This window comes from Hyla sarda, chromosome 1 (assembly GCF_029499605.1).
Source record: "Hyla sarda isolate aHylSar1 chromosome 1, aHylSar1.hap1, whole genome shotgun sequence".
Lineage (NCBI taxonomy): Eukaryota > Metazoa > Chordata > Amphibia > Anura > Hylidae > Hyla > Hyla sarda.
Window position 1 is genome coordinate 226,570,516 of NC_079189.1, and position 22,382 is coordinate 226,592,897.

Below are 22,382 nucleotides of genomic sequence, written 5' to 3' on the forward strand. Positions count from 1 at the left end.
TCCCAAACAGGGTGCCTCCAGCTGTTGCAAAACTCCCAGCATGCTTGGACAGTCAACGGCTGTCCGGCAATACTGGGAGTTGTTGTTTTGCAACAGCTGGAGGCTCCATTTTGGAAACAGTGGCGTACCAGACGTTATTCATTTTTATTGGGGAGGGGCGGGGGCCTGTGTAGGGGTATGTGTATATGTAGTGTTTTTTACTTTTTATTTTATTTTGTGTTAGTGTAGTGTAATGTTTTTAGGGTACAGTCACATGGGCGGAGGATTACAGCGAGTTTCCCGCTGCGAGTTTGAGCTGCCGCGCAAAATTTGCTGCATCGCAAACTTGCAGCCTGATACTCACTGTAAGCCCCCTGTCCATGTGAATGTACCCTGTACATTCACAGGGAGGGGGGATCTCCAGCTGGTGCAAAACTACAACTCCCAGCATGCACAGTCTATCAGTGCATGCTGGCAGTTATAGTTTTGCAACAGCTGGAGGCACACGGGTTGGGAAACACTGAGTTAGGAAACAGACAATGTTTCCCAACCAGTGTGTCTCCAGTTGTTCCAAAACCACAACTCCCAGCATGCCCAGGCAGCCGAAGGGCATATTGGGAGTAGTGGTTACGTAACAGCTGGAGGAGAACAGTTTGGGGACCACTGTGTAGTGATGTCCAAGCTGCAGCCCTCCAGATGTTGCAAAACTACAACCCCCAGTATGCCAAAACTGTCCAGTCATGCTGGGAGTTGTAGTTCTGCAACATCTGAAGGGCCAAATGTTACAGAACTACAACTCCCAGCATGCCTGGACAGTAAGGGCATGCTGAGGATGTGTAGTTTTGCAACATCTGGAAGGGCACAGTGGTCTCCAAACTGTGGACCTCCAGATGTTGCAAAACTGCAACTCCCAGCATGCCCAGACGCCAAGGGCTGTCTGGGCATGCTGGGAGTTGTAGTTTACAGGGTCCCATTACAGCAATGCATGTCGCTTTACGGCGATGTGCATTGCTGTAAAGGGCCTGACCGCGGCTTAAGATCAACTCACCTGTCGCCGCCGCTGCCGTCTTCATCGCCGGGATCCGGATCTTCAGGGACGAGGTAAGTATCGGGGCCGGGCCCCAGCACTCCCCCGTCCTCCGCCGTGTCCTCCGGTCTTCCTCCCGTCCTCTCCGGACTTCAAGGGGCCGGGCAGGACGGGAGGAAGTAACCGCCCCCCCCTTGCGATTGGTCGGTTAGTTAACCGACGGATCGCAGGGGATCGGAGGAGGTGGCAGGCTTGCCACCTCGCTCCTAGGCTCCAGCATGGTCCTGGCTGTCTGTGACAGCCGGGATCATGCGAAATTACTGGGCGGTCGGGTCCCAGAGACCCGATCAGCCCGGTATCGCCGCAGATCGCAAGGGCGATTTCCCTTGCGATTTGCGGTGATCACCAACATGGGGGGCCTACATGGCCCCCCTCGGCATTTGCCCTGGATGCCTGCTGAAGCATTTCAGCAGGCATCCGCTTCCGATCTCTGCCCGGGGCGCGACAGAGACCGGAGAAACACCAGGATGTACTAGTATGTCCTGGGTCCTTAACGCCCAGGGTGCCAGGACGTTCTAGTACGTCCTGGGTCCTTAAGGGGTTAAACGTATACATTTTCCTGCATGTAGTTAATATTTTTTTTAGAAGTACGACAAAATCAAACCTATAAAAGTAGGGTATAATTTTAATCGTATGGACATACAGAATAAAGAGAATGTGTCATTGTTACCGAAAAATGTACGGTGGAAAAAATGACAGTGCAAAAACGAAAAAACCCCTGGTCATTAAAGGGGTATTCCAGGAAAAAACTTTTTTTTTTTTTTTTATATCAACTAGTGCCAGAAAGTTAAGCAGATTTGTAAATTACTTCTGTTAAAACAATCTTAATCCTTTCAATAATTATCAGCTGCTGAAGTTGAGTTGTTGTTTTCTGTCTGGCAACAGTGCTCTCTGCTGACATCTCTGCTTGTCTTGGGAACTGCACAGAGTAGAAGAGGTTTATAATGGGGATTTGTTGCTAAACTTGGCGGTTCCCGTGACAGGTGTCATCAGAGAGCACTTAGACAGAAAAGAACTCAACTTCAGCAGCTCATAAGTACTGAAAGGAATAAGATTTTTTAATAGAAGTAATTTACAAATCTGTTTAACCTCTTAAGGACCCAGGACGTACGGGGACGTCCCCGCACCCTGGGCTTTAAGGACCCAGGACGTCCCCGTACGTCCTGGCGTTTTCCGGTCCCTGCCGGAGATCGGAACTGGATGCCTCCTTCAGCAGGCATCCAGGGCATCCAGGGCAAATGCCGAGGGGGCCATGTAGGCCCCCCATGTCGGCAATCGCCGCAAATCGCAAGGGAAATCGCCCTTGCGATCTGCGGCGATACCGGGCTGATCGGGTCTCTGGGACCCGACCACCCGGTAATTTCGCATGATCCCGGCTGTCACAGACAGCCAGGACCATGCTAACGTATAGGAGCGAGGTGACAAGCCTGCCACCTCCTCCTATACCCTGCGATCTGTCGGTTAGTTAACCGACCAATCGCAGGAGGGGGGGGCGGTTACTTCCTCCCGTCCTGCCCGGCCCCTTGAAGTCCGGAGAGGACGGGAGGAAGACCGGAGGACGCGGCGGGGGACGGGGGAGTGCTGGGGCCCGGCCCCGGTACTTACCTCGTCCCTGAAGAACCGGATCCCGGCGAGGAAGATGGCGGCGGTGGCGACAGGTGAATAGATCTTCAGCCGCGGTCGGGCTCTTTACAGCAATGCACGTCGCCGTAAAGCGACATGCATTGCTGTAATGGGACCCTGTAAACTACAACTCCCAGCATGCCCAGACAGCCCTTGGCGTCTAGGCATGCTGGGAGTTGTAGTTTTCCAACATCTGGAGGTCCACAGTTTGGAGACCACTGTGCCCTTCCAGATGTTGCAAAACTACACATCCTCAGCATGCCCTTACTGTCCAGGCATGCTGGGAGTTGTAGTTCTGTAACATCTGGCCCTTCAGATGTTGCAGAACTACAACTCCCAGTATGCCTGGACAGTTTTGGCATACTGGGAGTTGTAGTTTTGCAACATCTGGAAGGGCACAGATTGGGAACCACTGTATTAGTGGTCTGCAAACTGTAGTCCTCCAGATGTTGCAAAACTACAACTGCAAGCATGCTGGGAGTTGTAGTTCGGCAACATCTGGCTCTAAAGATGTTGCCGAACTACTACTCCCAGCATGCCTGAGAATGTTTGGGAGTTGTGGTTTTGCAACAGCTCACTTCGGAGCCCTGTCGTATTTCAAGGCAACAGTTTAGGGTCACATATGGGGTATCGCCGTACTCGGGAGAAATTGCCAAACAAATTTTGGGGGGCTTTTTCTCCTTTCACCCCTTATGAAAAGGGGAAGTTTGGGTCTACACCAGCATGTTGGTGTAAAAAAAAATTTTTTTTACACTAACATGCTGGTGTTGCCCTATAATTTTCATTTTGACAAGAGGTAAAAGGGAAAAAATCCCCCAAAATTTGTAATGCAATTTCTCCCGAGTACGGAGATACCACATATGTGGGCGCAAAGTGCTCTGGGGCGCACAACAAGGCCCAGAAGGGAGAGTGCACCATGTACATTTGAGGTGATTTGCACAGGGGTGGCTGATTGTTACAGCGGTTTTGACAAACGCAAAAAAAACAAAACCCCACATGTGACCCCATTTCGGAAACTACACCCCTCACGGAATGTAATGAGGGGTGCAGTGAGAATTTACACCCCACTGGTGTCTGACAGATCTTTGGAATAATGGGCTGTGCAAATAAAAAAAATTGTACAGCCCACTGTTCCAAAGATCTGACAGACACCAGTGGGGGGTAAATGCTCACTGTACCCCTTGTTACGTTTCTCAAGGGGTCTAGTTTCCAAAATGGTATGCCATGTGGAGGTTATTTTGCTGTCCTGGCACCATAGGGTCTTCCTAAATGCGACATGCCCCCCGAGCAAAATTTGCTCTCAAAAAGCCAAATATGACTCCTTCTCTTCTGAGCATTGTAGTTCGCCCGTAGTGCACTTCAGGTCAACTTATGGGGTACCTCCATACTCAGAAGAGATGGGGTTACAAATTTTGGGGGGTATTTTCTGCTATTAACCCTTGCAAAAATGTGAAATTTGGGGGGGAAACACATTTTAGTGAATTTTTTTTTTTTTTTTACATATGCAAAAGTCGTGAAACACCTGTGGGGTATTAAGGCTCACTTAATTCCTTGTTACGTTCCTCAAGGGGTCTAGTTTCCAAAATGGTATGGCATGTGCGGGGTTTTAGCTGTTCTGGCACCATAGGGGCTTCCTAAATGCAACATGCCCCCCAAAAACCATTTCCGAAAAACGTACTCTCCAAAATCCCCTTGTCGCTCCTTCGCTTCTGAGCCCTCTACTGCGCCCGCCGAACAATTAACATAGACATATGAGGTATGTGCTTACTCGAGAGAAATTGGGCTACAAACACAAGTAAAAACTTTCTCCTTTTATCCCTTGCAAACATTCAAAAATGTGTAGTTTTGCAACATCTGGAAGGGCACAGTTGTCTCCAAACTGTGGACCTCCAGATGTTGCAAAACTGCAACTCCCAGCATGCCCAGACGCCAAGGGCTGTCTGGGCATGCTGGGAGTTGTAGTTTACAGGGTCCCATTACAGCAATGTATGTCGCTTTACGGCGATGTGCATTGCTGTAAAGGGCCCGACCGCGGCTGAAGATCAACTCACCTGTCGCCGCCGCTGCCGTCTTCATCGCCGGGATCCGGATCTTCAGGGATGAGGTAAGTATCGGGGCCGGGCCCCAGCACTCCCCCGTCCTCCGCCGCGTCCTCCGGTCTTCCTCCCGTCCTCTCCGGACTTCAAGGGGCCGGGCAGGACGGGAGGAAGTAACCGCCCCCCCCTTGCGATTGGTCGGTTAGTTAACCGACGGATCGCAGGGGATTGGAGGAGGTGGCAGGCTTGCCACCTCGCTCCTATACGTTAGCATGGTCCTGGCTGTCTGTGACAGCCGGGATCATGCGAAATTACCGGGCGGTCGGGTCCCAGAGACCCGATCAGCCCGGTATCGCCGCAGATCGCAAGGGCGATTTCCCTTGCGATTTGCGGCGCTCGCCGACATGGGGGGCCTACATGGCCCCCCTCGGCGTTTGCCCTGGATGCCTGCTGAAGCATTTCAGCAGGCATCCGCTTCCGATCTCTGCCCGGGGCGCGACAGAGACCGGAGAAACACCAGGACGTACTAGTATGTCCTGGGTCCTTAACGCCCAGGGTGCCAGGACATTCTAGTACGTCCTGGGTCCTTAAGGGGTTAAACGTATACATTTTCCTGCATGTAGTTAATATTTTTTTTTAGAAGTACGACAAAATCAAACCTATAAAAGTAGGGTATAATTTTAATGGTATGGACATACAGAATAAAGAGAATGTGTCATTGTTACCGAAAAATGTACGGTGGAAAAAATGAGAGTGCAAAAACGGAAAAACCCCTGGTCATTTAAGGGGTATTCCAGGAAAAAAACTTTTTTTTTTTTATATCAACTAGTGCCAGAAAGTTAAGCAGATTTGTAAATTACTTCTGTTAAAAAAATCTTAATCCTTTCAATAATTATCAGCTGCTGAAGTTGAGTTGTTGTTTTCTGTCTGGCAACAGTGCTCTCTGCTGACATCTCTGCTTGTCTTGGGAACTGCACAGAGTAGAAGAGGTTTATAATGGGGATTTGTTGCTAAACTTGGCGGTTCCCGAGACAGGTGTCATCAGAGAGCACTTAGACAGAAAAGAACTCAACTTCAGCAGCTCATAAGTACTGAAAGGAATAAGATTTTTTAATAGAAGTAATTTACAAATCTGTTTAACCTCTTAAGGACCCAGGACGTACGGTGACGTCCCCGCATCCTGGGCTTTAAGGACCCAGGACGTCCCCGTACGTCCTGGCGTTTTCCGGTCCCTGCCGGAGATCGGAACTGGATGCCTCCCTCAGCAGGCATCCAGGGCAAACGCTGAGGGGGGCCATGTAGGCCCCCCATGTCGGCAATCGCCGCAAATCGCAAGGGAAATCGCCCTTGGGATCTGCGGCGATACCGGGCTGATCGGGTCTCTGGGACCTGACCACCCGGTAATTTCGCATGATCCCGGCTGTCACAGACAGCCAGGACCATGCTAACGTATAGGAGCGAGGTGGCAAGCCTGCCACCTCCTCCTATACCCTGCGATCTGTCAGTTAGTTAACCGACCAATCGCAGGAGGGGGGGCGGTTACTTCCTCCCGTCCTGCCCGGCCCCTTGAAGTCCGGAGAGGACGGGAGGAAGACCGGAGGACGCGGCGGGGGACGGGGGAGTGCTGGGGCCCGGCCCCGGTACTTACCTCGTCCCTGAAGAACCGGATCCCGGCGAGGAAGATGGCAGCGACAGGTGAGTAGATCTTCAGCCGCGGTCGGGCCCTTTACAGCAATGCACGTCGCCGTAAAGCGACATGCATTGCTGTAATGGGACCCTGTAAACTACAACTCCCAGCATGCCCAGACACCCCTTGGCGTCTAGGCATGCTGGGAGTTGTAGTTTTGCAACATCTGGAGGTCCACAGTTTGGAGACCACTGTGCCCTTCCAGATGTTGCAAAACTACACATCCTCAGCATGCCCTTACTGTCCAGGCATGCTGGGAGTTGTAGTTCTGTAACATCTGGCCCTTCAGATGTTGCAGAACTACAACTCCCAGTATGCCTGGACAGTTTTGGCATACTGGGAGTTGTAGTTTTGCAACATCTGGAAGGGCACAGATTGGGAACCACTGTATTAGTGGTCTGCAAACTGTAGTCCTCCAGATGTTGCAAAACTACAACTACAAGCATGCTGGGAGTTGTAGTTCGGCAACATGTGGCTCTAAAAATGTTGCCGAACTTCTACTCCCAGCATGCCTGAGAATGTTTGGGAGTTGTGGTTTTCAACAGCTGGAGGCACTTTGCTTGGGAAACATTGTCTGTTTCCTGACTCAGTGTTTCCCAACCCGTGTGCCTCCAGCTGTTGCAAAACTATAACTACCAGCATGCACTGAGACTGTGCATGCTGGGAGTTGTAGTTTTGCAACAGCTGGAGGTCCCCCCCCTGTGAATGTACAGGGTACATTCACATGGGCAGGGGCTTACAGTGAGTATCAGGCTGCAAGTTTGCAATGCAGCAAATTTTGCGCAGCATCTCAAACTCGCAGCAGGAAACTTGCTGTAATCCCCGGCCCATGTGACTGTACCCTAAAAACACTACACTACACTACCACAAAATAAAATAAAAAGTAAAAAACACTACATATACACATACCCCTACACAGTCCCCTTCCCAATAAAAATTAAAAACGTCTGGTACGCCACTCTTTCCAAAATGGAGCCTCCAGTTGTTGCAAAACAACAACTCCCAGTATTGCCGGACAGCCGTTGACTGTCCAGGTATGCTGGGAGTTTTGCAACAGCTGGAGGCACCCTGTTTGGGAATCACTGGCGTAGAATACCCCTATGTCCACCCCTATGCATATCCCTAATTCAGGCCTCAAATGCACATGGTGCTCTCATTTTGGAGCCCTGTCGTATTTCAAGGCAACAGTTTAGGGTCACATATGGGGTATCGCCGTACTCGGGAGAAATTGCCTAACAAATCTTGTTTTTTTTTTTCTCCTTTCACACCTTATGAAAAGGTGAAGTTGGGGTCTACACCAGCATGTTAGTGTAAAAAAATAAACTTTTTACACTAACATGCTGGTGTTGCCCTATACTTTTCATTTTGAAAAGAGGTAAAGGGGGAAAAAGCCCCCAAAAATTTGTAACGCAATTTCTCCCGACTACGGAGATACCCCATATGTGGGCGTAAAGCCCTCTGGGGGCGGACAACAAGGCCCAGAATGGAGAGTGCGCCATGTACATTTGAGGTGATTTGCACAGGGGTGGCTGATTGTTACAGCGGTTTTGACAAACGCAAAAAAAACAAAACCCCACATGTGACCCCATTTCAGAAACTACACCCCTCACGGAATGTAATGAGTGGTGCAGTGAGAATTTACACCCCACAGGTGTCTGACAGATCTTTAGAACAGTGGGCTGTGCAAATAAAAAATTTTGTACAGCCCATTGTTCCAAAGATCTGACAGACACCAGTGGGGAGTAAAAGCTCACTGTACCCCTTGTTACGTTCCTCAAGGGGTCTAGTTTCCAAAATGGTATGCCATGTGGGGGTTATTTTGCTGTCCTGGCACCATATGTGCTTCCTAAATGCAACATGCCCCCCGAGCAAAATTTGCTCTCAAAAAGCCAAATATGACTCCTTCTCTTCTGAGCATTGTAGTTCGCCCGTAGTGCACTTCAGGTCAACTTATGGGGTACCTCCATACTCAAAAGAGATGTGGTTACAAATTTTGGGGGGAATTTTCTGCTATTAACCCTTGCAAAAATGTTAAATTTGGGGGGGAAACACACCTTTCAGTGAATTTTTTTTTTTTTTTTTTTATGTATGCAAAAGTCATGAAACCCCTGTGGGGTATTAAGGCTCACTTTATTTCTTGTTACGTTCCTCAAGGGGACTAGTTTCCAAAATGGTATGCCATGTGTTTTTTTTTTTGCTGTCCTGGCACCATAGGGGCTTCCTAAATGCGACATACCCCCGAGCAAAATTTGCTCTCAAAAAGCCAAATATGACTCCTTCTCTTCTGAGCATTGTAGTTCACCCATAGTACACTTCAGGTCAACTTATGGGGTACTGCCATACTCAGAAGAGATGGGGTTACAATGTTTGGGGGGTATTTTCTGCTATTAACCCTTGCAAAAATGTGAGATTTGGGGGGAAACACACATTTTAGTGACATTTTATTTTTATTTTTTTTACATATGCAAAAGTCGTGAAACCCCTGTGGGGTATTAAGGCTCACTTTATTCCTTGTTACGTACCTCAAGGGGTCTAGTTTCCAAAATGGTATGCCATGTGGGGGATTTTTGCTGTTCTGCCACCATAAGGGCTTCCTAAATGCAACATGCCCCCCAAAAACCATTTAAAAAAAACGTACTCTCCAAAATCCCTGTTACGCCGAGCGCTCCGGGTCCCCGCTCCTCCCCGAAGCGCTCGCAGCGTTCTCTTATTCGCAGCGCTCCGGTCAGACCTGCTGACCGGGTGCGCTGCGATATTGCTCCCAGCCGGGATGCGATTCGCGATGCGGGACGCGCCCGCTCGCGATGCGCATCTCGGCTCCCGTGCCTGACCCGTTCCCCGCCTGTGTTGTCCCTGTGCACGCGGCCCCGCTCCTTAGGGCGCGCGCGCGCCGGGTCTCTGCAATTTAAAGGGCCAGTGCACCAATGATGGTGCCTGGCCCAATCTTCCTGATTAGTTTCCACCTGTGCACTCCCTACTTATACTTCACTTCCCCTGCACTCCCTTGCCGGATCTTGTTGCCCTTGTGCCAGAGAAAGCCTTTCCTTGAGTGTTCCTAGCCTGTGTTCCAGACCTCCTGCCGTTGCCCCTGACTACGATCCTTGCTGCCTGCCCTGACCTTCTGCTACGTCCGACCTTGCTCTTGCCTTATCCCTTGTACCATGCCTATCTCAGCAGTCAGAGAGGTTGAGCCGTTGCCGGTGGATACGACCTGGTTGCTACCGCCACTGCAAGACCATCCCGCTTTGCGGCGGGCTCTGGTGAAAACCAGTAGCTACTTAGAACCGGTCCACCGACACGGTCCACGCCAATCCCTCTCTGACACAGAGGATCCACCTCCAGCCTGCCGAATCGTGACAATCCCCTTGTCGCTCCTTCGCTTCTGAGCCCTCTACTGCGCCCGCCGAACACTTTACATAGACATATGAGGTATGTGCTTACTCGAGAGAAATTGGGCTACAAATATAAGTATACATTTTCTCCTTTTACCCCTTGTAAAAATTCAAAAATTGGGTCTACAAGAACATGCGAGTGTAAAAAATGGAGATTGTGAATTTTCTCCTTCACTTTGCTGCTATTCCTGTGAAACACCTAAAGGGTTAAAACGCTGACTGAATGTCATTTTGAATACTTTGGTGGGTGCAGTTTTTATAATGGGGTCATTTGTGGGGTATTTCTAATATGAAGACCCTTCAAATCCACTTCAAACCTGATCTGGTCCCTGAAAAATTGTGAGTTTGGAAATTTTGTGAAAATTTGGAAAATTGCTGCTGAACTTTGAAGCCCTCTGTTGTCTTCAAAAAGTAAAAACACGTCAATTTTATGATGCAAACATAAAGTAGACATATTGGAAATGTGAATAAAAATAAAAATTATTTGGAATATCCATATTCCTTACAAGCAGAGAGCTTCAAAATTAGAAAAATGCAAAATTTTCAAATTTTTCATCAAATTTTGGGATTTTTCACCAAGAAAGGATGCAAGATACCACAAAATGTTACCACTATGTTAAAGTAGAATATGTCACGAAAAAACAATCTCGGAATCAGAATGATAAGTAAAAGCACCCCAGAGTTATTCATGTTTAAAGTGACAGTGGTCAGATGTGCAAAAAATGCTCTGGTCCTAAGGCGTAAAATGGCTGGGTCCTTAAGGGGTTAACCCCTTAAGGACGCAGGACGTAAATGTACGTCCTGGTGCGGTGGTACTTAACGCACCAGGACGTACATTTACGTCCTATGCATAACCGCGGGCATCGGAGCGATGCCCGTGTCATGCGCGGCTGATCACGGCTGCTAATCGCAGCCAGGGACCCGCCGGCAATGGCCGACGCCCGCGATCTCGCGGGCGTTCCCCATTAACCCCTCAGGTGCCGGGATCAATACAGATCCCGGCATCTGCGGCAGTGCGCGATTCGAATGAATGATCGGATCGCCCGCAGCGCTGCTGCGGGGATCCGATCATTCATAACGCCGCATGGAGGTCCCCTCTCCTGCCTCCGTCCGGCTCCCGGCGTCTCCTGCTCTGGTCTGTGATCGAGCAGACCAGAGCAGAAGATCAGCGAAAACACTGATCTGTTCTATGTCCTATACATAGAACAGATCAGTATTAGCAATCATGGTATTGCTATGAATAGTCCCCTATGGGGACTATTCAAGTGTAAAAAAAAATGTAAAAGTAAAAGTAAAAAAAAAAGTGAAAAATCCCCTCCCCCATTAAAAAAGTAAAACGTCCGTTTTTTCCTATTTTACCCCCAAAAAGCGTAAAAAATAAATTTTATAGACATATTTGGTTTCGCCGCGTGCGTAAATTTCCAAACTATTAAAATAAAATGTTAATGATCCCGTACGGTGAACGGCGTGAACGGAAAAAAAAAAGTCCAAAATTGCTACTTTTTTAATACATTTTATTAAAAAAATTATAAAAAATGTATTAAAAGTTTTTTATATGCAAATGTGGTATCCAAAAAAAGTACAGATCATGGCACAAAAAATGAGCCCCCATACCGCCGCTTATACGGAAAAATTAAAAAGTTAGAGGTCATCAAAATAAAGGGATTATAAACGTACTAATTTGGTTAAAAAGTTTGTGATTTTTTTTAAGCACAACAATAATAGAAAAGTATGTAATAATGGGTATCATTTTAATCGTATTGACCCTCATAATGAAGAACAAATGTCATTTTTACCATAAATTGTACGGCGTGAAAACGAAACCTTCCAAAACTAGCAAAATTGCGTTTTTCGTTTTAATTTCCCCACAAAAATAGTGTTTTTTGGTTGCGCCATACATTTTATGATATAATGAGTGATGTCATTACAAAGGACAACTGGTCGCGCAAAAAACAAAAGAGTTATGATTTTTAGAAGGCGAGGAGGAAAAAATGAAAACGTAAAAATTAAATTGTCTGAGTCCTTAAGGCCAAAATGGTCTGAGTCCTTCAGGGGTTAAAGGGGTATTCCAGGCCAAAAATTCTTTTTTTATATATCAATTGGCTCCGGAAAGTTAAACAAATTTGTAAATTACTTCTATTAAAAAATCTTAATCCTACCAATAGTTATTAGCTTCTGAAGTTGAGTTGCTGTTTTCTTTATAACTGCTTTCTGATGACTCATGTCCCAGGAGCTGTGCAGCTCCTATGGGGATATTTTCCCATCTTGCACAGCTCCCGGGACGTGACATCATCATTGAGCAGTTAGACAGAATAACTATTGGAACGATTAAGATTTTTTAATAGAAGTAATTTACAAATCTGTTTAACTTTCCGGAGCCAGTTGATATATAAAAAAAAGTGTTTTCCTGGATAACCTCTTTAAGGACAAAGCCAATTTCATTTTTGCATTTTCACTTTTTCCTCCTTGCCTTCTAAGAGACATAACTATTTTATCTTTCCATCTTTAGACCCATTTGAGGGCTTGTTTTTTGTGCAACCAATTGTACTTTGTAAAAACACCACTCATTTTACCATAAAATGTATAGCACAACTGATAAAAATATTATTTTGTGGGGGGGAAATTGAAAAGAAAATATGTTTAAAATGATACCCATGTTTAGATGCTTTAACCCCTTAACGACGAAGGATGTATATTTACGTCCTCCGCCGGCTCCCGCGATATGCCATCGGGTCGGTCCCGGCTGCTATCAACGGCCAGCACCCACGGCTAATACAGGACATCACCGATCGCGGTGATGCCCTGTGTTAACCCTTCAGACGCGTCTGAAGTGAAAGTGAAAGTGACCCGGCTGCTCAATCGGGCTGTTCGGGACCGCCGCAGTGAAATCGTGGTGTCCTGAACCGCTTACAGGACGCCGGGAGGGACCTTACCTGCCTCCTCGGTGTCCAAGGCAGGAGCAGTCAAGCGTAGATTACACATTATCACAGGTGTGTTAATACAGTGATCTGTGTAAGAGATCAGTGTGTGCAGTGTTATAGGTCTGAATCACCCCCCCCCCTTTTCCCATAAAAAAAATAAAACAGTGTAAATAAAAATAAACATATGTGGTATTGCCGTGTGCGTAAACGTCCAAACTATAAAAATATATTGTTAATTAAACCGCACGGTCAATGGCGTACACGTAAAAAAAATTCCAAAGTCCAAAAAAGCGTATTTTGGTCACTTTTTATACCATTAAAAAATGAATAAAAAGGGATTAAAAAGTCAGATCAAAACAAAAATGGTACCAATAAAAACTTCAGATCACGGCGCATAAAATGAGCCCTCATAACGCCCTGTATGAGGAAAAAAAGTTATAGGGGTCAGAAGAGGACATTTTTAAACGTATAAATTTTCCTGCATGTAGTTATGATTTTTTCCAGAAGTACGACAAAATGAAACCTATATAAGTAGGATATCCTTTTAACCGTATGGACCTACAGAATAATGATAAGGTGTCATTTTTACCGAAATATGCACTGCGTAGAAACGGAAGCCCCCAAAAGTTACAAAATGGCGTTTTTTCTTCGATTTTGTCGCACAATAATTTTTTTTTTCGTTTCGCCAAGAATTTTTGGGCAAAATGACTAATGTCACTGCAAAGTAGAATTGATCATGCAAAAAATAAGCCATAATATGGATTTTTAGGTGGAAAATTTAAAAGGTTATTATTTTTAAAAGGTAAGGAAGAAAAAACGAAAGTGCAAAAACTGAAAAACCCTGCGTCCTTAAGGAGTTAAAAAAAACTCTTATTAAAAATGTATTTTTCCCAAAATAAGTGTTATTATGTTTTATTATTATGTTTAAAATTGCCTTTTTGTGACCACCTATAACTTTCCCATTTTTCCATATACGGGACTGTATAAGGGCTTATGTTTTGTGCCATGTTCTGTATTTTTTTGGCAGTACTTTACATATATGTAAAAGATTTTTATTACATTTTTTAAAAATTTGATGTAACCAAAAAACTGTAATTTTGAACTTCGTTTTACATTTACACTGTTCACTGTACATGTCCTAAATATTCACATGCATCAATACCAAATATGTTTGTTAATAGTTTATTTTATACTTTGCATAAAAGGGGAAAAATGGGTAATTAAAATTTTTATTTTATTTTTATGTCTTCATTAGATTGCTAATACTGTTCCGTGCTATGCATAGGCATAGCATTGATCAGTATTATCGGCTATCTACTTCTCTGGTAAGTTAGAAGGCAGACCAGAGAAGGAGATCCCATCAGAGCCGCCAGAAGAAGGTGGGGGACCTCTGGCTGCCATCTTGGCTCATGTGATCTCCGTGGGCCATACTGCGGGTGATTTGATGATCCATACAAAGCCACTGCACTGCAGTATTGATTGGTATTGAAGATATAAGTCTGAGATCTCGAGGACAGATCAAGAAGGTCAAAAATTAAGATCTTGGGATTCCCTGTAGGGATTGAGAATGGAGATCGAGCTGCCTTTGTCCAACAAGTGGATATTTTACGGAAGCAACAGCTATCACCTATATTTTCCATAGACTGGGCACATAGAATTCCATTAAAACCCCTTTTAAAGGGGTACTCCGGGGAACTAAATCCATAGCCCATTCTTTCCCTCTCACCAACCTATGAATTTGTCTAAATATAATTCATTAGCTATTTACAATAATTTTCCTCTTTCAGCTGTCACTTACATGCAGGAAGTGAGAGAAAAATTCACTTTTTAGATCCACGTTGTCTCCTCAGTGAGAGCAGCCCCTCCCATCAAGACAACATCACCTGATCTATGTCTGATTTCTGACTGGGCTAGAGCTCTGGCTGTACATCCAGCCTGCAGCACATAGCTGCTGTTTTCCTTTTGAATAGGCTGCCATTCAGAAAGATTTATAGCAGGAGGAGGCATAGTTTAAAAGAAAAGACATGTACAGTGGCCCAGATTTATCAAACTGTGTGAGAGAGAAAGTGGAGAGATTTACCCATATGCAGCCAATCACAGCTCGGCTTTCACTTTACCTCAGCTTGTTAGCTGGTTGCTGTGGGAAAATCCCTCACCTTTTTCTCTCACACAGTTTGATAAATCTCCCCCAGTGTGTGTCTGTGTGTGTGTGATCTGCAGCGTAAGCCTGCACACAGATAGTGAAAGCAGTTGTCTGGCAGCCATTACACAGGCCTGCGCTGAATTTTCGGAGTTGTAGTCTCTGTACAGCAAACAAGGAAAAAGTATTTAGGAGACATCAGGGGCCAAAGGAGCTGCAGGGGATAGATCCCTCCAAGACTGTTGGAACACAAAAATTGATGGTATGGTGTGATATATGGGGTACTCAAGGCCACTGGATATGCGAAATTGCTACATGATTATGTGTTTCCGTCTTTATGCACTGAAGCTGGCACATTCCCTGAGTTTTTCCAGCAAGATGGTGCACCACCACATTATGGGTGTCAGGTCCGAGCATTCCTAGATGAACAGTTTCATGGGAAGTGGATTGGTCATCGTGGGCCAGTTGAATGGCCCCCAAGGTCTCCCGATCTGACCCCCTTAGACTTTTATCTTTGGGGTCATCTGAAGGCAATTGTCTATGCTGTGAGGATATGAGATGTGCAGCACCTGAAACTACGGATACTGGAAGCCTGTGCTAGAATTTCTCCTGCGGTGTTGCTATCAGTGTGTGAAGAGTGGGAGAAGAGGGTTGCATTGACAATCCAACACAATGGGCAGCACATTGAACACATTTTATAAGTGGTCAGAAACTTGTAAATAACTCATGAAAGAATAAAGTTACCTTAAAACCAAGCACATCATTGTTTTTCTTGTGCCACAAACAGGAAGTTAAAATCACCAACCATTCCCATTTTATTAAGGTGTATCCATATAAATGGCCCACCCTGTAGATTATACTGTTACACCTCAGATATATATAATGCTAAATAAAACCATCTGCCATTTAGATTTGATATATTGTTTTCTGACTGATACATTGTGACCTTTTTTTAAAGAAAAATCTTTTTGATATATTTTTTCTAATTTTTTTTATTTTCTTATCTTTTGCAGTGATGGAAGAGGAACATCCGGCTATCAATCCCCATCTACACTATATTCTAAATTTAGTGAATTGATATACATGTTTCTTTCCCTTGGGCTTTTGATCAGAGCCATGTGCCTCTACTTTTTGTTTATCATTTGTAGCCTTCAATAAATGGTGCAAATATACCTTTACCCATTTTTCTGACTATTTGGACTTTGTGCAAATCTGTATGAATGTCTTTATGTAGCACGCACTAAAGAATTTCTCCATCCCAAGTGACCATAGGTTGATTCTGTGCTGGCATCGGGGCGACACAACCCTGCCATGCAATAGGTGACAGGTTGTGCTGGGAGTTGTAGTCCAACAGGACATTTGGGGTTAAAAGTGCAGCAAGACTGATCCATTACCAGGTTGGATGTGTGAGTAGGCCAATGATTGCTAGTCCATAGTCTATCCTGATTTATTTCCCCTTTTTCTAAACATCTTATTCATATATTTGAAACCTGCCCAATCCCTTGCCCATAGTTAAGATGGCTACACAAATCAATATTCTTTCAGTACACAAGATCTGCGATCATGTGACTTATGTTGTTACATGTGATCCTGACGTGGCAGTTCACAATTGGCCTCCGATCATCACCTGACTTGAAGTCCGACAGCGTGCACTCTGTGACGCGCTGCCGGTGACAACCTACCGATCTCTAGCATATGCGCATGCGCAGTATGCGCATGCCATTCTACACGTGGATATCTTGCTATGGATGGGTGAGTGACGCCGGGTCTGTCTTCCTCTTCCACCCCGCAATTAGTAATGATTATTCTGCACTTGTGTTTCAATCATATCTTTAATGTTTATACACTTTTGTAAACTTTTGTATATTTGGCACTATTGCCATACTGGCCATATGATTAACTGTATTGATTTTGCACTGTATACATGCACTTTATTATATCTAAGTATGTATAATTTCAAATTTTTTGTATAATTGATTGTAATTGTAATTTTATTGGACACCATATTTATACCACTACTGGTCACTGTTTGTATGTGCTTGAAAAAGGCCACACGGATGGCTGAAACGTAGCTCTTTGGAATGGAATTAACCCCTTGAATAATGAATCCAGTGTGCTGCAGCAACCTTCTTTTCTTGTGTGGATGACTATGGGCCTTGGACCTGGGCTGTTTCTGCTGCTCTGCACCTAACTGCCTGGGGAGACTGAGGTGCTGCTCAACCTAGAACTTTTCCTATATATATATATATATATATATATATATATATATATATATATATACATCATCCAAAATATTGGCACAGCACTCCAAAAGATGCAAAAAATAACGGTGATTTATTCACTCATAGAAACAAACAGCAGTAAGGTTTCAGCTCACAAAGAGCCTTTTTCAAGCTAGTGATACACAGTGCAAGAAGGGGTATATATACCCAGAACAAGTGATACAATAATCATCATCATGCAATACAATCAATTATCTTATAATATAGTATAAAATGTATACAGTATTCAATACATATATCTTTTTCAGTGCAAACAAGTTAATTTACTTGATACAGTACATACAGTGTAAAAAGTGACATAGTGCATAATAATAATAAAATGCTTGAAATCATCTCTTTATGATAAGGGTGGTGCGGTCGTGATTATGGATACACCTGATTACAAAAGGGAGATTTACAGACAACTTAATGACACTAACACCTATTTGAGACTAGACCCCAAGAGAGAAATTTTGACAAAAGGTACCGGAGATATAGAACAGGCTTACACAGACCAAGTGATAGATGAACAACTAAGCGAGTTCCTTGTGGTTAAATATCCAATTACACCAGTTATATACATCTTTCCAAAAATCCACAAATCCTTGTCCAGCCTTCCGGGAAGGCCCATTGTCTCGGGGAGGAATTTGATTCTGAGCAATGCGTATATCCTGCTGGACAAAATTTTTAGACCTTTTGTTTTTTCAGCAAAATCTTATATTAGAGATACCAGCGATATTTTTTGTAAAAATCTGTGATTTAGTGGTACCAGATCACACCATCTTAGTGTCATTTGACATCACCGGTGTATATCCCTCTATAGATCATGATCGGGGTATTGCAGCAGTACAGAGGGTCCTATCGACATCAGAGTTCCCCATGGTGGTTCAGGATTTCTTTTTGCAACTTTTGCATTTGTGTCTCACCAATAATTATTTTGTTTTTGAGGAAAAATACTATTTACAATTGGTTGGAACCGCCATGGGGATGACTGTGGTGCCCATGTACGCTAATGTGTACGTGGGGGCCATGGAGGAAGATGCCATCTATCTGTCCCACCACTTCAGGCATTGTCTGGACCGGTACATTCGAAGAGCTGTTACATTTCTATGGTTTTCTTAATAACATAGACTCCAACGTATCCTTTACCATCACTCATTCCATAACTGAAGTTAGTTTTCTGGATGTGAATATAATTAAGAGAGATTTAAAACTACACACTAGTTTGCATACCAAACTGACTAACAGGAATATGTTGCTGTACTATCATAGTTGTCACCTGCGAAGAATGATTAATTCCCTTCCCTACAGCCAAATGCTGAGGGTAAGGCGGGTGGTAGATGATGAGAGTGCTATGACTCTGACTCTAGACCACATGACAGACAATTTCCTAAAGAGGGGTTATCCAAGAAACATCATAGAGGAGCACAGATCCAAGGTAGAAGCCCTGGATAGAGAAGCTACATTAATTATCAAGGTCAAAACAACACAGAAAAGAATACAGTTTGTCTCGACATATAACCAGTACAGTAATCAAATTTCTAGAGTACTTAACAAACATTGGTACATCATGAAAGAAAGTTTTCCCACTATCCAGGAGTTTGCACTGAATCCTTTAACCCCTTAAGGACGCAGGGTTTTTCAGTTTTTGCATTTTCGTTTTTTCCTCCTTACCTTTTAAAAATCATAAATCTTTAAATTTTCCACCTAAAAATCCATATTATGGCTTATTTTTTGCATGACCAAATCCACGGCGAAACGGGAAAAAAATCATTGTGCGACAAAATCTAAGAAAAAACGCCATTTTGCAAATTTTTGGGGCTTCCGTTTCTACGCAGTGCATATTTCGGTAAAAATGACACCTCATCATTATTCTGTAGGTCCATATGGTTAAAATGATACCCTACCTATATAGGTTTCATTTTGTCATACTTCTGGAAAAAATCCTAACTACAAGCAGGAAAATTTATACGTTTAAAAATGTCCTCTTCTGACCCCTATAACTTTTTTCTTTTTCCATGTACAGGGCTGTATGAGGGCTCATTTTTTGTGCCATGATCTGAAGTTTTTATCGGTACCATTTTTGTTTTGATCGGTCTTTTTGATCACTTTTTATTCATTTTTTAATGGTATAAAAAGTGACCAAAAATACGCTTTAATTAATGATATCTGCGGTTTAATTAATGATATCTTTTTATAGTTCGGACATTTACGCACCTGGCGATGCTACATATGTTTATCTTTATTTTTATTTACACTGTTTTATTTATTTTAATGGGAAAAGGGGGGTGATTCAAACTTTTATTAGGGAAGGGGTTAAATGATCTTTATTAACACTTTTTTTTAAACTTTTTTATTGCAGTGTTATAGCTCCCATAGGGACCTATAACACTGCACACACTGATCTTTTACACAGATCACTGGCGTGTATTAACACGCCTGTAATCAGTGTTATCGGCGCTTGACTGCTCCTGCCTGGATCTCAGGCACGGAGCAGTCATTCACCGATCGGACACCGAGGAGGCAGGTAACGGCCCTCCCGGTGTCCTGTAAGCTGTTCGGGATGCCGCAATTTCACTGTGGCTGTCCCGAACAGCCCGACTGAGCAGTAGGGATACTTTCACTTTCGCTTCAGACGCGGCGGTCAACTTGATGGCCGCCGGGACCGACCCGGCATATCACGGGAGCCGGCAGAGGACATAAATATACGTCCTTCGTCGTTAAGGGGTTAATGTCCTACAGAAGATGTAGAAGTTTAAGGGATAGGCTTATAAAAACAGAAGTGCATACTGAGAGGGTAGAACCCTTAAAATGTTTATGCCCAAGGAACTTGGGTTCGTTTTCATGTCTATCTTGTGTGAACTGTCATAAGATGATGAAAGGTACCCAATTTGTAAGATATAAGAGATAGAAAATGTTTTAGCATGTAACTCCGTGTGGGTCATATATGTGCTTATGTGTCCCTGTAAATTACTTTACGTTGGTCAGACTACTTGGAGCCTTAAAACAAGGGTGAATAACCACAGATATAGTATTAGGAAAAGAAAAATGGACATGCCAGTCTCCAAACATTTTTGTGAGACTGGCAACACGGAACATGATCTAAGGTATATGGCCTTGGATCATGTGCCGATCCCCAAAAGGGGTGGGGATAGATTGGCCACCCTCAAAAGAAGAGAGATGTGGTGGATCTACCAGTTAAATACATTGTGCCCACAGGGAATGAATGTGGAATTTAATGTGGTATAATATAGGTTTTTGTCCATAGTAGTCTGAGCAATGGGCCTAATTTTGATATATGTAGATTTAATTACAAATGTATTAATGTTGATTGGAGGTCCGAGAGCTCCCCTATATTGACACCTGAGGTACGCTGGTTTCTATCAGAAGCATTGGGATATATACACAGTTCTTGCTAATACCATGTTATATGTGGTTTTACATTTATTGGATTTTTCTTGCTCAAGAATGTTGATGAAGAAGGAGGGAGGATTCGATACAACATGCTATACATGTGTCTTAGTACAGCACAATAAAGAATAGCGATATTGAATATACAATCTATTGTAATTTTTCTGTATTTTTGTTGTATTAATAAATGTGCATTGGGACTGTTCTTGCATACCACCTTTTTGGTTTATAGTTGTATGTTTAAGAATTAGTATGTGGGGGCAGATCGCATGTGCCATGGGGAGTTGAGACAACAAGCATTAAATGTACGGGTCATATTAGATATAATATTGGCTGGACATCAATGCCTATGAGTTTTGGGGTGAAGTGCCAACAGAACAGGGTGAGTGCTGCTGAAAAGCGGGCACACTCCTGAGAGGTACTGTGGAGGGATTGAGCGTTACTGGGGGGATCTAGCAATTTCCTAAGTTATGATCTCCCTTAGACATCCTGTCCTTGAACTTGATGATACGACTGATAGGGCAGGGGTCCCACAGGAAAATAGGAGTTAACCCTGTACAACCTTATATAATAAATTATCCCAGAATAGCCATAATATTTAAATCAGTGCATTTTAGTTAGACCTGTATGAACACGGTGTGGTACTAATGTGCGGATTTGTTGCGACTCTCCCAGGCACTATTGTGATTGATAGTCCACTAGCTTAATATATATTGAATACAATTAATATACATAGCTTAAAGTGCATTTAGTAAATTTAATGTATACCTCTCTTATTGAGAGTTGGCGTTATGCACTTACAGTCCTACATTGCAGATTTTGATAAGTTTCTCTGTCTATGGAGATTTTAAGATAGCGTTGGTGGTTGTCATGGTGATGTTTACACATGACTGCTTAGCAATATCATGTGACCGTTACGATCGCGGATGCCGGCAGTCACAGGCGGGTCCCCGGCTGCTGCTAGCAGCCGGAACCTGCCGTGTATGACGCGAGCAGCGTTCCCATGCTTGCGTTCATACACAGGACGTAAATGTACGTCTCGGTCCGCCAAACCAGGACGTACATTTACGTCGGTGGTCATTAAGGGGGTGAAAAAGGGGTTAAAAGTTTGTATGGAAATCCATCATTTTTGAAGCTAGAAGCATGAAACTTTGTTTTTAGGCTAACAATTAGAGATAAAGAAACACGTGTTTTAACGTTTTCTAAAATTCCTCCCCTGAAGGGGTGAAATGGTGGTTCGAAGTTTGTATAAATCACGATTAGGTTGATTTTTTAATTAGAAAATTTGCACCATTACTCTTAAATAAAAACAACGTTTGTCTGTATCTGTATTTACATAATAATAATCCTCAAAAAAATCTATCAAAACACGAAAAAATTTGCACATGCTGCGCGAATTCGGGTTGTTTGGATGCCCGTAGACTTTACCCAGAGCAGCCTCATTACTATAGGATCGTAAAATGTTGATCTATGTTAGGCTGGGTTCCCACTACGTTTTCTCCCTTACGGGAGCGCATACGGCAGGGGGGAGCTAAAACCTCGCGCTCCCGTATGCCACCGTATGCGCTCCCGTATGTCATTCATTTCAATGAGCCGGCCGGAGTGAAACGTTCGGTCCGGTCGGCTCATTTTTGCGCCGTATGCGCTTTTACAACCGGACCTAAAACGGTGGTCAACCACGGTTTTAGGTCCGGTTGTAAAAGCGCATACGGCGCAAAAATGAGCCGACCGGACCGAACGTTTCACTCTGGCCGGCTCATTGAAATGAATGACATACGGGAGCGCATACGGTAGCATACGGGAGCGCGAGGTTTTAGCTCCCCCCTGCCGTATGCGCTCCCGTAT